This window comes from Callospermophilus lateralis, chromosome 6, assembly GCF_048772815.1.
Source record: "Callospermophilus lateralis isolate mCalLat2 chromosome 6, mCalLat2.hap1, whole genome shotgun sequence".
In the NCBI taxonomy this organism is placed as follows: domain Eukaryota; kingdom Metazoa; phylum Chordata; class Mammalia; order Rodentia; family Sciuridae; genus Callospermophilus; species Callospermophilus lateralis.
This window is the reverse complement of record NC_135310.1, coordinates 149,748,305-149,765,982: the sequence shown is the minus strand read 5'-3', so window position 1 is coordinate 149,765,982 and position 17,678 is coordinate 149,748,305. Positions and strand designations below refer to the sequence as shown.

At 44.3% G+C, this 17,678-nt stretch overlaps 1 protein-coding gene, 1 non-coding gene and 1 pseudogene across 5 annotated transcripts in view; all 3 read right to left on the bottom strand.

The window, feature by feature from the left end:
• Phactr1 (phosphatase and actin regulator 1) overlaps nucleotides 1–17,678 on the bottom strand; it is a 280,450-nt gene that overhangs the window by 123,691 nt on the left and 139,081 nt on the right. The gene's annotated exons all lie outside the window — the stretch shown is intronic.
• The window catches only part of LOC143401701 (large ribosomal subunit protein uL30 pseudogene), an 82,817-nt pseudogene that overhangs the window by 15,568 nt on the left and 49,571 nt on the right, over nucleotides 1–17,678 (bottom strand).
• On the bottom strand, nucleotides 10,005–10,068 carry LOC143402658 (U7 small nuclear RNA). The gene has a single exon (XR_013091734.1). It is a non-coding gene; the product is annotated as a U7 small nuclear RNA (small nuclear RNA).

Here is a 17,678-nt window from a genome sequence, read left to right as displayed (position 1 = left end):
AAGCTCCGCAAGCTAATCAGAACCAGAGGAACCCACGCCAGTTCTCCTACCAACTCACTACAACCTATTAGGAGTTACTGATTCTGGAAGGTTCTTGAGTGGCTTAGTGCCTGAACCTCTATGTCAGGGCATGAAGCCTTGGCTTAGATGTGGATTCAAAATATCATGACTTTCCCAGAAAGGCCATCAGAATTTCTTTTCTCAGAAGGGGATCTAATGCACACTTTTTACTTAAAATGGTTCTAAGGAAGGATATTGAAGGAAAAAGGATTGGGAAATATCATGAAGGTCAAATTTTGAGTGACAGCTGAATTCAAGCTGCTTCTAAAATACTTCTGACTTTGCAAAAGGCCCTTTCTACTTTATAAAAAGAACACAAGAAAATGAAGAGAGGTTGTCTGTGTACGAGGTAAGATCAAATCACTGAACTGTACCCTTAAAATATTAAGCAGGTCTACCTGACCATTTGGGGAAGCTTTCAAAATGTTTTAATTGTTATTTTCAAAGTGGAAGGCTGCACATTACCAAATTAAATGAGGCAGAAGCTTCTTGAAAGTTGAAGAAGATTTTGAAACATGGAGATATTAATGGGAGGAATTGAAAAAATGGGCCTGGGGATGTAGCTCAGTGGTAGAACAGTTGTCTAGCATGTGTAAGGCCTGGGTCTGATCTCCAGCACTGCAAGACGGATGGATGAATGAATGAATGAATGAACGAACCAATGTGGCTCTGGATCCCATGCTCTGAACTTTCAGGATGGGATTTCACATCACTCAGGAAGACTAACCACACCTCGACTATCTGCTTCAAATAAATGATCACATTTTAGGTAAGTTATGTATGGATTTCATTCATTCACTCTTTGTACAGGTTATGTTTTTAGCATACCCTATGTTCAAGGCATAGCACCAGGCATTGGAGATGGGGTGACTGACAAGGCAGGGCCAATCAGGGCTCCTATTGCTTTGCCAGGGTATTCTAGTTCTGGGACCTCTGTTTCAGTAACTCAATTCTTTTCTTAGCTTCATCCTTGAACCCTTTGTTATTAGAGACTAATGTCCTCCTATTATACTTTTGCTAGGGATTACCCTTTCCCAAGGATTACCAGGTGATGTCATTGTGTATTTGAATCTTCAGGCCTGTGGCTGAGCCTCTGCTCTAAATCTCCAACCCTGACCCCACTCCCCGCACCCTTCCTGTACTTTATTTGCTTGTATTCAAGCAACTTTGTATCACTTTTCCATTCCCTGGTCATTTCAGCACCCATGCCTATATTAAATCCCCTTTTGAATAAACTTGAGTGGTACTTGAACTGCAGTGGGGACACATTGGGAACAGCCTGCGTTGTGCTGGGCGTGGGATGGGGGAGGTGGGGTTATTTTTGGAATGAGCTGGAAACTCCAAATGAAGACATCTTATGGTCAGCTTGAGAAATGGCAAGAAGTCAGAAACAAAGAGATGACCAGGGTTCAAGGAGGAAATGGGCTTCCCAGAGAAAGGAAATTAGATGAGAACACAGGGCAATGACTCTTAGAGGTACCCACAGCAAAGGGGATGAAGGATACAGGAGAAAGACATGCAGGGTCAAAAGGCTGTCACAATGCCTGGTTCTGTGCCTTGAACACAGGATGCAATAAAAACAAAACTGTTAGAAAAGAAAGAATGAAATCCAGAGATAACATTCAAAATCCACACACTGATGTGAAGCAGAGCAGATAGCTGAGGTCTAGCTTTACATATTCTAGGTTAGAATACTCTATGTAAGGAATACTACTAAAATACTGCACATAAGGGTTCTGCTATTATTTTTGAAAACACCTGTAATGGGATTTGCTCCATCATCAGTAAAAGTATGATCTTTATATTTTTAAATGTTCATTTTAATGCCACTTTCATTTCCTCATTTGCATAGATGCAAATTTTGCAAATAAGGAAATTACACCTTCAAAAACTTACATGAAGATTGCATTTGTAAAAAACTGCCTACAATTAAATTATTGGGACATTGGGAAAATACAGAATTTTCTTCTACTACCAAGACTTCAAATATAAGAAATAGATTGGTAGAGGAAAAAAGAAATAAAAAAAAAATCTAAGTCTCATGGGGTTGAGGTGGGAATTTGACAGGATTGGCTTTATTCAGAGCATAACAAGCTTTAAAAAAAAATTTTTTTTTAAATACACCTAAAGGTTACTTTAAAACGCACCTGTACAAATCCACAGGTTGGATGAGCTGTCTAATGAGGTCATTAAACTATTTTTAAGCCTCACATTATTGGTTTATGAGAAGTTCAGTGGAAATTTTAATTTGCCTTCATGGAACTATGGAATTTTATATTGAGCTTATGGTTGCTTAGCAAAAATATGCTAGAAAAATAAAAAGTCCTCCAGATTGCGGTGTGAAGCTAACAGAAGAAAAAGACTTCCACATTCTGTCAACTTTTTCTAGTTCAAAGAAAACAAGAGAATGATGCTGATACTCACTCCATCTTTTTTTTTCCTTTATATTTGTTTTATTTGAAATTAAAGAAACCATCAGAGTAGCAAGGGACCCAACTACATGAGAGAATGATGCTGAAACCCAGCCCATCTTTTTTTCTTTATATTGTTTTAAGTGAGAGGTATTTCACCCTTCCTAATGATTTGAAATATATTTGACCAATTTTCCTTCTCTCTGTGAATACAGGAATCCCGTCAGAGCACAGCATTCATTTATCGGGAAAAAACTTCCAGACAGCAGGAAGCCAGAGAGAGATGGAGCCCAAGCTGCTAGAGATGGAGCCGCTAAGGAGTAGCCCAAGTCCCTGCAGTAAACTCTCCCTGGGACAGTTCCCCAACTCCCACACCCAGCTAGGTTACTTTTGGTTACAATTTAGGTAGATTTTTTTTTTTCCGTCACTTGGCTTCCTATTTCATACCTCATTAGAAACATGAATTAGAAAGTGAGAAGCTGGTTGACAAAAATCTCAGCTCACAGAAATGGAGATGGGACAGGAATTTTAAAGCCAAAAAAAAAAAAAATCTAAATCTTCTTACACCACTTGACAGCCCCTGTGAGCGCCATTATTCAGGGCAGAGGGCAGTAGGAAGTGTTTTACTAAGGACCCTGAAACATCGGCGTAAAACTAGGCTTACTGCACTTCAAAAATGGAAAACTACATATTTAAAAAAAGAGAGATGGTTATTGAAAATTGATTATAAAACTTTAGAACATTTCACCAACATATATACAAACACACACACACACACACACACACACAATTTTGGGGGGTTAAAACACAACACCTAATTTCCTAATGACTAATGAGACACTACGATATTTCCATAACAATGTCAACAAATCAAGAGACCTGATTATAAAACTACACAGCACGATGCCTGATTAAACATGAATCAAATAAATGAATTCAAAAAGGTACATCGATGTTGGTGTTTTGTAAATACTTCAGCAACTTAACCACACCTTCCCTGAAATTCAGAATAGCTTTTTCAGAGTGGTGAAGCCAGAACACAGTTCTGACACCCCATTATGCTCTTCAAGTCTATTTTTATTTAAATCCAGATTCCTAAAAATTCATGGCACTTAAGATTTCTGGAAGCTGGCACTAAAGCCATCTCCCATTTAGAGTCAGAGGACAATCTGGAAGTCCCACATAGTCTCTGAATTCTCAGTAATAGTTTCCTTGGTCAAATATGAGTATAAATGCGACTATATTTAAGTCCCAAAGCCATAGAGCCATTGGAACGGGTGACACAAGTCCCTGCAGTCAAGGGCTGGGGTTGTGGCTCAGTGGTTGGGCGCTTGCCTTGGATGTGGGAGGCGCTGGGTTCCATCCTCAGCACCACGTAAAAATAAGTAAATAAAATATTGTGTCCATCGACAACTAAAAAATATTAAAGGAAAAAAAAAAAAAGATTCACCCAGTTAGATCACTGGAAGAGCTCCCCAAACTCCCACTCCAAGCTAGTTTGATTTTGGTTACAATGTAGATTTTTTTGTTTGGTGGTTTGGCTTCCCATTCCCTACTCCATTCAACCACACACTCAAAGACAGCGAAAGTCTGGTACAAAAAAACCAAGCCCCTCTGCCTCGTCACCTTTTCATCATCTGCTCTCCTTGCCCAACTTAGTATGCAAGTGTTCATCTTGAATGTGTCTTGGGGTCCTCATTTCCTTTTCAAAGCTCTCCTGTCATGTAAAACACGTTTTGAATTAATGCATGGATCCTTTCCTTCTATTGATCTGTCTTATGCCACTTCAATTTTCAAGCCTAGCTAACAAATCTTAAAAGCCTAGGGGTAAAGTTTATCTGCAGTACAATGCAGGAAGTAAAGTGTTTGGTATCTGGTTAGGAGCACTGATTTGGGCATCCAACAGACCCAAGCTCAAATTCCATATCCACCACTTACTAGCTGGGTGGCCCTGGACAAGTCACAGAACCCCCAGGTCCCTTGCTTGCAGGTTTGAAGTAACGCTATCTACCACACAGGGGGACTGTGATGTTTCCGTGAGCACAGACGTGCCCGTTACACTTGATGGGTTACACTTCCCAGCTCCAGGGCTAGGAGGCTTGTTGAAGGCAATTCCTTTCTTTACTGGGAAGGACTCAGTCTCTCTTGGTGTGAATGAGTTGCTCATTCTGTTACCTAGCAGAGGTTTATCCAGCACTTAGCATGTTTCTATTAGCGACTAATGTATTATGAGCACCTATGGTTTCATTCTTTCTTGCATATTTAAAAAATTGTTAAAATTTTCTGATACATAAAACCTAAAACTATATTTGTTAATGGAATGCCATGTCATGTTCAATAGATGTATACATTGTGTAATGTTTAAATCAGATTAAACATATCTATCCCCTCACACAGCTATCATTTCTTTATAATGAAAACTTTCAAAATCCTTTTTAGCTTTTGGAGATATACAACAGTACATAAGTGTTGCCTATATTTCTTGCATGTTTTAAGAAATAACAGCTAAGTTCCTTCCTTCCCCTTCTCTTTCTTCCTGTTCCTCTGAAACATTTGACACTTACGAGATTCCAGATACACTGATGTTTATTGTTGCTTACAAATAAAAGCAAAAAAAGTATCTCCATGAGTCAGAGCATTGGTAAATTCTAGTTCACATGCACAGTGGATTCAGTCACATCATTTGATCCATTTCTTCTTCTTGCATTGTGATTCGGTCTGGGTTCCAAAAGGAAATCTTATTTGAATAAGTAAAAATTTTTAGATATTAATAAATTCTTAATACTAATGCCAAAATCTAATCCGGTACAGATGCACACCTGGACACCTTCCATGTGGAAAATATCTTCACACAGAGGGCCTGGATTGGACCTGGACCATGTTCAACACCATATTTTTTTAGAGCATTTTTAATTTAAATCCTTTAATATAGAGAGAAACTTTCATGGATTTTTAGAAATGATATATTTCTTCCTTTGTTGGAGGAGACAGAAGATGAAGTCCTGGGAGAAGCAATGATACATGACATTTGGGTGCTTCTTCCACTGAAGCATTAGAAAGTGTCTGAAAGGCAATTTAGAAAACCTCCAAAAGACACTGTTCTTAAAAACAGAAAATCAAGATTATAAAAAAAAGTAATAGAAGTACGACCATTGTATTCACAAGTCATAATCTCAAAATCCAAATTAGCAAAGAGAAGGTATGCAGGAATTTTCAGGAAAATCCCTTCTCGAAGCCTACAGAGCCACCAGCAAGCGGCAGACAACCTCAGTGGATCAGCATGAGTCCCCGTCCTGTCCTGGGCTTCACCACCGTCTGCTCAGTCAGTTCCTCCGCTTCCCATCTTTGAAGGTTGGCTGGGGTTTCTCTTTGCTTCTGTCTTTCCTGTGGTGCCTTGTCCTAGTTGGTTACACAGGACATCTACCCCTTTAATAGCATCTTACTGGTGTTTCAGTAGAGGGTAGAGACGGTCTTTTGTGCATTCTAATTTCTTAGCTTGCATTAGAAAACGTGGGACTTGTAGGGATCGTACAGGTCCTCCCCAAACACACAGGTTCAGGATCTGACCCCAGTGTGATGGTATGTGGGGATGGGAAGTGGATGGGTTTAGCTGAGGGCATGCTGGGGGGGGGGGCATCTGATAGATTATACAGACACCATAAGAGATGTCAGATATTCACAAGTCACACCCGAGGGCTCTCTTCCTGCCGAGACAATCTGCCGCGAGAAGGCTGCCCTCAGTAAGCCAGGAGCAGTGCCCTCACCCACCCAGCAGGACCTGGATCTTGGGCTTCCAGTTTCCAGAACCGTGAAGAACAAGGGTCTACTGTCTAACCACGCAGTCTGCGCTCACCATGACAGGTCTGTGTCTGTGAGCAAGAGGCCTTTACAGAGGAGCTGGGAATGCAGCTTGGTGGTAACTGCACACTTAGCACCCACGAGGCCCTGGGTGCAATCCCCAGCACCAAGAAGAAAAAGAGAAACTTTATAGATATAAATGAGACAGTGTTTAATCACGTAAGTGGGCCAGGTCTGGTGGTGCACACCTCTAGCCCCAGCTACTCAAGAGGCTCAGGTGGGAGAAATGCTTGAGTCTGGAGTTCACGGCTGGCCTAGGCAACTCAAAAAACAAAACAAAATTAAACCAAACCCACTCGGACAAAAACAGATCTAAACTTTATTAGTGGCCAAACCGTCCACAGCTAAGTGGGGCGTCAGTGAGCAATGAAGTGACCAGGTCCCAGGGCCCGCCTGACCACCGTGGCCCACTGCTCATAGGCATCTGAGGGCTCTCGAATGGTTTTGTATTTTAGGGAACGTACTTATCTCATTATTTTATTGATCTATTTCAGAACACAAATGGAAACAGATGGTTTTACTGCTTTCAGTGACATAAACCCCAGGGGACGCCATTTACTGGGAAAGCCCAGGGTATGGGAAGCTGGGCTCTGCAGCTCTTCCGTGTCAGCTGGAGATGTGGTCCCGTGCCAGCACCGACGCGGGGGGTCCCAGTGACATGCTTCTGGCTGACAGGCTGCAGGGAGGGAGAGGGGTACAGAATCGGGAGCACTGATCCACCAATGAGCTTGCTGTGTCTCAAAAGCTCCAGACTCATGGAGTCCTTTTGGTGAGGACCTTGACGTAGCCGCCAGACGTGGGGGACACTCTGTTTCCTGGGTCACTGGAGTTTGGGAAGACCAACCCTCATTCTGGTTAAAAAGGCCACCTCCCTTGATGACCTGGGGTGTCTGACTTTGGAGTCAGGGGTCTTCATCCTCAAGCCAGTAATTAAAAATACTGTGCTGTTAGTTTGGAACTTGAATGTTTCCCAAAGGCCCACGTGTTGCAGGCTCGGTCTCCAGGGTGGCACAAGTGGGAATCTTTGAAGCGTAGGGCCTAGTACAAGGTCTCCACCCTTAAAGAAGACTGTGGCACCCCAGCCCCCTCCTCTTCTCCTCGTTGCTGCCTGGCTTATGAGGTGAGTGGTTTTGCTTTGCCACGTGCTCTCGACTACAGACTATGTAGTGTGAGCCAAAACAAGCCTTTTCTCTTCATAAGTTGATTCTCCTAGGTATCTGTTATAATGGCGCAACACTGACTAACACATGCCCCTCAGGACTGACTGAGCCCTCGATCCCTGCCTCACGCCACACACTACCCTGAGAGCCTGAATTCGGTGATGACAGCCTTACATTATACAGGTAAAGAGAGGGAAGAGACAGTTGCATCCAGTGTTAGAGCAACATGATACAAAAACAATTCATCACCATTTTCTTGACTTCAACTTGCTATTATTTAGAGAAATGGTTATAGACATTTGCACTCTTGTCAAAATTTCAGGAATTCACAGGAACGAAACACCCACTCAAATCCCTCACCTCAAGCCAGCAAGAACTGAGAGATACCTACTAATTTCATGGGGGATATTATTGACTTTCATTTTCCCTCAACAGAGCTGGATGTAGGATCTAAATTTAAGTGGCCTTCAGACTCTCATTTTTAGAGACACATGTGCATTATAAGCTTTTAAATGTTTGCTGCTTTGCACCTGGGTGAGACAAAGGCTGTGCAGGTAAGCGGCTCGCTCTCTTTGTCCTTCATCTAGATTCCCGTGACCGTCCCATTCAGCGCTAACTATTCTCCCAATTGTGAGAACATGTGGATTTGGATTTCCTAAAGAAAAAAAAAAATATTCCTGTTCCAAAATCTGGTCCCAGGGAGCCCAGCTGAGACCTGGCCACTCAGAGAGGACAATGACAGGGAGATGCTCTTCGTTCTCACTGCCAGGAGCTGGATACAGTCCAGCTACTGATTCTTTCACGATTGTGGGATGCTTTCCTTCTCCTGAGTTCCAGGAACTCTGGTGCTTAGGAAGTTTGCTCCTTTCTTGATCTTTTTTCAAGTGATATCTACAAGTTCATCTTCCGAGACATTTTAGAGATACTTCCTCCCGGTTTCTAGGAAGCTTGCTTAGTAACAAATTAAAAGAAACCCGAACCACCAACCTACCTGATGAAGACGTGCAGGCAGACACTATGCAAACTCACAGGTAGTGAGTTTGTGCTCATTTTTAAAAGGACTAAGGACAGTGACATTAACTGTCAACCTAACGCTGGCAACAGCAGCCTAGATTACGTGGTCCTTCCAGCGACCCTCAAATCACACCACATACTCTCTGGGCAGTGGTTCCTAGAAGCATCCTTCAATTTTCAAAAATTTAATCTTCCTTCAAAGTTTAAAAAGAACACAAAATTTTTGAAGTATTTAAAAGTAGAAAGATTAGTGCAATGAACCTTAACTACTAATGCATTTTCAACAACTGTCATCACAATTCTCATGCCTGATAAGGAAGTTAGAGTGTCTCTCCAGAGAGGTTCCACATTGGAGTTAGGCAATACTATCAATCGTTGGGCACGATCACCATGTCCTAAACTACGAGTGCCGTGTTACCCCACTGACACGGGTGCTGATGTTCACGTGTTTTGGAAGCTTTACTTCTGGTCGTGAAGTCTCTTGAGATGAGAGGTGCAGGAAGCTCACACACCCTCTCCTCTGGGAGAAGTTCAACTTCACCTAATTACAGACATAAACTCCAGGAGTATCTGGAGGCTTAATCAGTAGCGGGTTATGCAACCCTAATTAAAAATAACTTTCAAAAACACAAGACACCGAGCTGGAGAACACAAAGTTCTGAAACTCTTCAGAGTTTTGTTTTTCTTTAACTGATCTTAATTTCCATTGGCTTGTTTACCACTTAAACCCTGCTGGCAAGAATCCCGACACAGAGGACGAGCCCTAGACGACGCATGGGGGCTGCCGGGCTTAGGAGCAGATGGATCCCACACTGCACGCTGGCAAATGCCATTACACACAGCACAGGCATTCAGCAGACCATAATACTGCCCGTAGTTCTTGTAAGACCATGTATGCATGTGCACATGTGCACATGTGCACATAGATGCTCAAAGCTCAGGGAGGTCCGGAGCCTCACGCTGCGGATGTCCTTTCTCAATCCAGGACGGTCTCTCCCTTTGCTCCTCTCCTTCAGACACCGCCATCCCTCATTCATATGACCATCATTTCACATCCAGCCCTTCAGCCCAGACTGCTGCAGCCCAGAGGAGACCCCGACTGGACTGTGGGGGCCTCTGCTCTCTCCATGTGGCCATTCTCACCGTCCCCACCCAAATTCACCCTGTTAACACAGCTATTTTTAAGAAGCCGCATTCATCCTCCAAAAGCTCACATGTTGAAATGTACCCCAATTTCATATGTTGATGGTGTGAGGTGGGGGCCCTTTGGGAGGTGGTTAGGGGGAGGCCCCGTGATGGTATTATTGGCTTCACTGGAAAAGGCAGAGAGGCCTGGGCTAGGAGCTCGGTCCGTCTCACCATGTGATGGTTTCTGCTATGTTAGGACATGGCTTAAAGGCCCTCCCCAGAAGACCAGCAGATGTGGATACCACGTTCTCAGACTTCCCAGCCTCTAAGCCAAGAGCTAAATAAACCCCTATTTTTCTTTGGGGGCAGGGTAGGGAGTGCTTCTGACAAAAGCTCAGAAAGCTTGCTAGACAAATTCTGAAAGTGCTGCAACACTAGACCTCTATTCTTTATAAATTATTGAGTATCAGGTATTTTGTTACAGCCACTGAAAATGAACTGAGACACAGATGATCATAAAAGAGTCAGACAAGTGCTATACTGGAATAATGAGTCTACTACACCAGGAACCTGGGAAGGAGGTTCTGACATCAGCTAAGGTCTGGACACACTCCTTCAACAACAAAGTGCTTGAGTGGTTTCTCAGGAAAAGCTTTCAGGATCCACTCCAGGAGGGTTAGGAACCAGCTTTTCAAGAATGGACACTTGCAACAAAAGCCAGCTTGTCGCGTCAATGGCCCCAGCATTACATGATGACTCCCTCCCAAAAGAAGCATGCCACCTGTGAAGAACCAAGGTGACCACTGACATCTGTGCATCCAACAGCCATCCCCTAGCCATCCAACCAACAGGAAATTTCCTCTCCCCCTTCCCCTTCCTAGAAACAATGGCACTACCAACTGACCAGGGGGGCGAATCGGGGCTCCATTTTAGCCAGTTGTCTATGCAACAAAATATTTCCTTTTGCAAAACCCCCTACAATGGATTTCTGAGTGTTTTGTTCCATCCCAGGGCTACTGTTCCTATGTGACATGAGGAAAAGGAAGCAGGAAGTGTTGAAGCAAGTTTCCCGAGGTCACCAAGCTCTTAAGTGACAGAACCCGGGCAATCTGGCTTGCAGTCTGTGCCCCATGCCAGACCTCCTCCGGGAACCTCTGCCCTAATCACTGGGACGTTCTAGCTGCTTCCTCTGGTGCACCGGGCTTCTTTGCTGGTATTGCTTCTGTGGCCTGGAAAACACCCATCTTGAGCTAGAAAAATTCCCTCTCCAGACCTCCCAAGCCCTGGCTCCCAGCTGTACACCTGCCCGACAAACCAAGACGAGGTTCTTTAGGGAGTGAGCCTTGCTCTTTATCACCTGAGGTCCTGGCAGAGGTGACAGTCACAGCAGATGCTTTCAGGGGCAAGCTCCTGCCCTGTTCGATGACTCACAGTATGCCCTCAATGTTCTGTTTGTTTGTTTTAGATAATGCCTTCAGAGAAAATGACAAGGACCCAGCCTGAATAGCCTGACACTCTGACTCATTCTTTTTGGTGACTTAGAGTAAACACAGCTCATTATAATAGTAAATTCTTCTCCCAGAGACTCTCTCATCTGTCATTTTTGGTTTTGGACACGTGACATGTGGCCTCGAGCTATTCTCCATGTGATCCGTCTTCTCCTACATGAATAGGCATGAGTTTCCCCGGTGAAAGCCTGCTTGCTTTGTCTGGGGACAGCCTGTCTGGGAGTTGTCCCAGCGCTGGCCTAATTTGCTGCAAGTAACAAGGCTCTCTCCACTCCTTTCCTCTAGGTTGCGTTTATTGGCTTTGTGCTCACCAAGAGGTGAACTCATGACATTCAGTCACAAAACAAATGACTCAGATGGAACTGTGCCCTCAGAGGGTCCTGGGCTTGTTCTACTCACTCCCCACAGGAGTGAGCAGCGGCAGCCGGTCCCAGGAGGGCTCTCCATGTTGCAGAAGTGGGTCCTGAGCAGATCAGGGGAAGTGACCCCTTGCCGTGGAGCAGATAAAGCCCCATCTTGGGGTCTGACTCACCGGCCCTGCACTGCTGCTGTCCTGGGCAAGTGCAGGACCTGGAGTCCGCTATGAGTAGCTAACGCAGTGGGAGAAGGTCACACCTCTGCTGCGAGGTCTGAGAGGTAGAAAGCAACCTCTGTCCAGGATGCCACAGGGCAGGGGTCAGGAGATGGAAAGAAACCTCCGTCCTGAAGGGGAGGCTGGTCAGGGATGCCTGGCTACCGAAGCCAGGGGAGATCTGGGAGATTGAGAGACATCCATCTTGGCTGCTGGCAACTTAAGGTTTGGGAGACGGGAAGACAGTCCATCCTGCAGGTGTGCACGAAGGTCAAGGAGCTCCAGGAGAAGTGCCTGCTGTTTTTATTCCAGGACATCCAGAGGTGGCATTCCGTGGTTTCAACGCTTTGAAATTCTCTGACCACCGACCAAATTTGAAATCCTTACCTGGGTAAGGAACCAGGGGATTTGCATTTTGACTAGACATTGCTTCCCAGGCCTTAGGAACTTGGGGTGGGGAACAGGCAATCTCCCCTGAGGAGAGCTCCTCTCCTCCATCAATGGCAGGCTCTGACTCTTCTCCAGTGATGACAAGACGTATCCTGGAATTCCTAGTGTTGAGAGCCACAGCCGAAGGGGCCCCAGCAAACTTCCAGACTGCCAGCTGATGATTGGCTCACAGCGGCCCCAGCAACATCTAGCTGATTGGCTCCTCTGCAGTGATGCTCATTGGACTGTTTCCCTGCCCTTTCAGGCCACGGAGCTGCTCATTGGGGGACTTTTTTGGCTCTGCCCACGTGACCCAGCCAATCGACCTCAAGAGCAAGAGGATTGTGGGAGGAAGAGGCTGGGTTGGGGTGTGTGGCTTGTGGGAAGCCGGTGGTGGCAGTTGGACTCTGAGGGTTTTTCCTGAGGAGCTGTTTTGTTTGGCGTGTGTGGTTCTAAAAATAAAGTTAGTTTCTTTTGACAAGTGGCTCCTGGATTGTGCCCAGCCAGACTGCGGCACCTAGACAGCTTTGGCGAGGATTCTTGAAGATTCTTCACTCTTTTAGGTAGTTTCCCCCTGTACTTTTTTGGGGGGGTTGGGGTGGGGTACCAGGGATTGAACTCAGGGGCGCTCCACCACTGAGCCACACCCACTGCTCTATTCTGTATTTTATTTAGAGATTTTTCTTTTTTGTCCTAATGAGTTCACTCATGGTTCTGCACGCCTAATTTGATATTTTGTTGAAAATATTTGGGCACGGTAAACTTGAAATTTTTCTTGTAAAGACCTTTAAGATAGTTCTTACGGAGTTAACACGCAAGGGCCTCTCCCTCTCTGCCTATCTCTCTACTTTAAATCACTTGGCCTTTTGCTTATGTTAAGATAATTTTGTTATTCAAGGTCCCTTGGAGGTTTGTTATTTCAGCCAGTCCTGGCCGGAATGCAAACATCTAAGAGTTATCTCCTAAACTCATTTGAGACTCAGAAAAGGAAGGAAGGTAAAGGTTTTATGTGGTAAAGGTTTTCGCTCTGTCTGTCCACACTGCTACGTAAGTCACCTTGCCTGAAGGCTCTGGTCGCAGCCTTTGGAAGACTGCAAATGAAAATCTTCAAGGTGACCTTCACTTGTTCCATTTCCTCAGCGACATGATTTGGATTCAACTATCTTCTTAAAAACTGGTGAATTTATATTACTCAATGTCTTGTCTCAAGACTAAAATTATGCAAGGTCTATGCTCAAGTGCAGCAAGTTAAGGGTTTTTCTTTGATAAATAGCTTGAAATGATGATGACACTGATATCTCAGTTCTCGTGGGTAGTCTAGGAAGAAGTGTTAAAAACAAATAAATAAGGAAGCTATACGTGGGACAACTGTTTATAGGTGCACTGTTCATGTAATTTGAAGTCTGAAAGTTATGTGGGAAATAAACATCTGAGTCATTTCTAAGTCAGTTCAAATATTGAAGTATCAATTGCTAAATATAAATCCAAGTACTCTTGGCTTCTATAAAAAGACAGTATAAAAAAAGTCTGTTAATAAAAACATTTTCATGTTTTTGGCCTAGGGAAAAGCAGTTTAAGATTGCTTTCTTCTTGGGTCTTCATTAACAAGCAAGGTGACCAAGAGGGAAATTCAAGATGGCCCTACATCTGCTCAGCCCTGGTGAATGGCATCCCCATGGTGGGAGCAGGCATGAGGGAGGTTATGTGGCGAGACAGGAAGCCAGAGAGTCAGGAGTCAGCTCCCTCCTCACAGCTCCCTCTCGTGGGAACTCAATCCCTTCGGAGGGTGGTTCCCCCAGTGACCTAACCATTTAAAGCTTCCACCATCTTAATACCAGAACACTGAGGACCAGCCTTCCAGCACATGAACCTCTGGGGGACAGACCACATTGGAACCACAGCATGCATTAGCAGGGACAACATGTGTAGCACTGTGTGGTCACCTCCCCGTGTGATGACAAGGGACCAATTCATCATGTAACTGGTGTATTTTGTAAGTGAAGAATCTCAAGTCAGTTCTGAAGTCCAACGGTGTTTCCCAACAGATGTTAGGAGATTCAACTAATTTCAATAGATTTTCGTAAATGCATTACACGATACCAGTCTGTGGGTATTTCACGGAAAGCTAAGATTTTCCTACTTTCCACAAGACCTAATTTATCATGTTTGCCATATTAAAAATATGTTTGGGGAGAAAAAGATGTTTTTTTAAAAGTTACAATGTTTTCTCCTATGTGGAAGACAGAGGGGAAAAAGGAAAGTGGGGGGGAGGGACTGGGGTCCTAGCTCAGCGGGAGAGCACTCGCCTTGCACGTGCAAGACCCTGGGTTCAATCCTCAGCACCACATAAAAATAAATGAATAAAATTAAAGGTGTTGCATCCAACTACAACTAAAAATTAAATATTAAAAAATAAAAATAAATTTAAAGAGGAAGAGGGGGCAAAGATCTTGTGAAAATCAAAGGGAGATCAGTAGAATAGAGGAAAGGGACGAGGGGGTGGGATGAAAGGAAGGGGGGGAATGTGCAGGGGAGTGATATCAGCCAAATTATATTGTTATATCACATGCATTACATGGTATATAGATATACAAACACACATACAGACAAATAAATATATAGACGAACCCTACCTAAGTACGACTTATAATGATTCAATAAAATATGTGGGAGAAGGAAAAAAACCTGACTCTTTTCCTTGTAAGTTAGAAGAGACAAGGAGAAAGCCTGAAAACCAGGAAGACAGGGAGGGAGGGGGTTCCTGGAAAATCTTCCGATTAGGGGAGAAGAAGTATCTGTTCAGGGCCGGTCACAAGCAAGGTGCTTTTCATGAGTGGACACCCCCATGGTCACCTACCCTTGTAAGTGTAATGGTTCCCACTTTACAGGTGAAGCTACTGAGGCTCGGTATTGCAGGAATAGCCCCAGTTGTGTGAGGCCAGAGCTCTGCCACCAGGGGACCCTTTCCTTCACGCCCCGTGCATCCTGGCTGGCTGAGCGTCAGAGCCACGGACTCATGGAGTTTCTGAGAAAGGATTTCATCAGCCACCTGGACCTGGTAAATCTCCAGGGCAAGTGGCCTCTTCCTTCCTTGATTCCCTGAGGCCAAGACAGTTCTGGACCCTCTGGAGGTTATAAGGGACGCCACGGTGGCCAAGCACAACCCGGGAGCAAGTGTCATTCTTAACTCACATCCGCGACACCAAGGCACCCCTAGGGAGTAAAAATGGAGGAGGCAGAGGACCCACCACACATTTACACTTTTCCAATTCCAAAACATTTCAGAGATTTCTCTGAAGTTTTAATTCGCTGGTAGAAACCTACTGAAGGCTGGATTTTAAAACTTCATCTAGCTTCCAGAACCAGCGCCGAGGACTATGCATTGGTTGAAGGAGGAGCGGCCGATGACATTCTGCATTCTCCAGGAATTTTGAGATTAATCTTCTAATCATAGACATCCCGGGTCGGGTGGAGAAGCAACGGTTGGCGTTAATTTATTTGAAATATCTGGTGAGAGCCTGCCTTGTGCAGAGCTCTGTGGTAGGCAGAATAGGGGTGAATAAAAACCATACAAAAGAGGTGGCTAACAAAGGAGGGTACAGTTGTCAGGGGGACAGACACAGTGCTACCATTGCTAGTGAACATAACAGAGAAAGAAGAGGATGTGCTCTGTGTGGGCCGAAATCACAAGGTGAGTTACTGCCAGTCACGTTAGACACATTTAAAAGGCAAGCTCAGTGGGATTTAAAATACACACATATTTGCATATATCTTGCTGACCAAAGTCCACCTTTTTGTGAGACTTATATGTGTTAACTAGTCGCAGAACAGGTGTCAAATAAAAAGCTGCCTGACTGACTCAAGCATGTCAGACGGTGACTGAGATTCAAATTTTAGCCTTTGAAGAGCTGAGAATGTATTTTTAATTTGATATTTCGTGCCCTTTATTAGTACTTGTCTGAGATTCTGAACAGACACCTGATGTAAGTCCTGAAGAAGAGCACAGGATTCAAAACCAACAACCAAACCTAACACAGGATGGAAAGATACCAATTGAAGCCAAACCCCAAACCCTTTAACCATGGCATCCTGCCTGGGTTCAGTCTGCAAGGGGTCACTTACCTTTGCTGCTACAAATAACCAGTGACTTTTCACTGAAAGGGAAAACCAAGAGAGTGGGGTAAGGGGCAGGTTTCTATAGAAATGTGTCAGCGGCTCTGAAACAACATGGCGGGCCATCTTCTTCCCAGAATGCACCCTGCCTCTGGCAGTGTCTGGGCTTCAAGGCTCTGTGGGTCTAAGTCAGTCTGTGAGTGTCTGAGACCGTGCAGACCTCACTCAGGTTTTGAATACATCCATGGACCGGTTCTGACACTTTAAAAGTAATACTATGCCTACACAGAAACACTTACCACCTACCAGCAGTATGATCTGGGAATCTGATCTGCGTTGTGTCTCAATTTCTTCACCTGACAACAGGGATAATAATGTCTTCATCTACTTCACAAGGTGCTTTGGGGATGAAGTGAGATAATGCAAACAGGTGGCTTAAAAGTTTCTATGACAGACTGGGTACTCTTTCTCTGAAATGCTTGGGGACAGAAGTGTTTCAGATTTGGGAAGTTTTTGGATTTTGGAACATCTGCATACACACAATGAGATGTCAGGCAGTTGGGACTCACCAACACACAAAATCCGTTCATGCTTTAGGTACAAATTATATAGACTGAAGGTCATTTCATATCACATTCTCAGTGCACCTGCACTTTGACCAGGGCTCCTCACCTGAGGTCAGGTGTGGAACTTTCTAGTTGTAGTGTCCTGTCAGCACTCACAAAGTTCTTATTTGGAACATATCAGACTTCAGATTCAGTTAGCCTCAGAAGTTCTTAATCAACTTTGTAATATTTTAACATTCCTTATATTATAAAACATCATGCTCTTACAAAAAAGACGGCAACACAGGAATGTATGGCTTTTTTGAAAGAGCACACGTGCAGATACCACCTGGAGACAGGAAATGAAACCTTGGCAGCCGCCCAGAAGACCCTCGTGTGGCCTTCCCATCTGTCTCCTCCATTTGCCCTAAAAAGAAACACAGCTTGGTCTTCTCACATACTTTAATATTCTTTCAAGGTGGCCTTAAGTGGCTTAATGCCTGGTGAGTGCTCAATAAATGTTCGCTTGTACTTTTGCTTATTTATTTTTTTAGAAAATAAAGGGTTCAGTTAAGCAGCTTTCCTCTGCCTCATGTCACACTTACACGTAGAACAGGTGTCAAATAAAGGGTGTTAGACGTAACACCACTCACTCTAGGCCATCTCAGGGCATAAGCAGCCTGCTGCTACCTCTCCCAACACGCCTGGTACCTTAAAAGCATGGTGGGTTAGTGACCCTGGCGCCCACACGTGAATTGCACGTCCCCCAGTCTCAGACCAGTTAGCTCTTTCTCATTCGCCTCGTCAACCTGCAGGCTTAATGAATACCTCTTGATGACTGGACTTGTCCAGAACTTTTTTTTTGTTGTTTTTTCCCACTG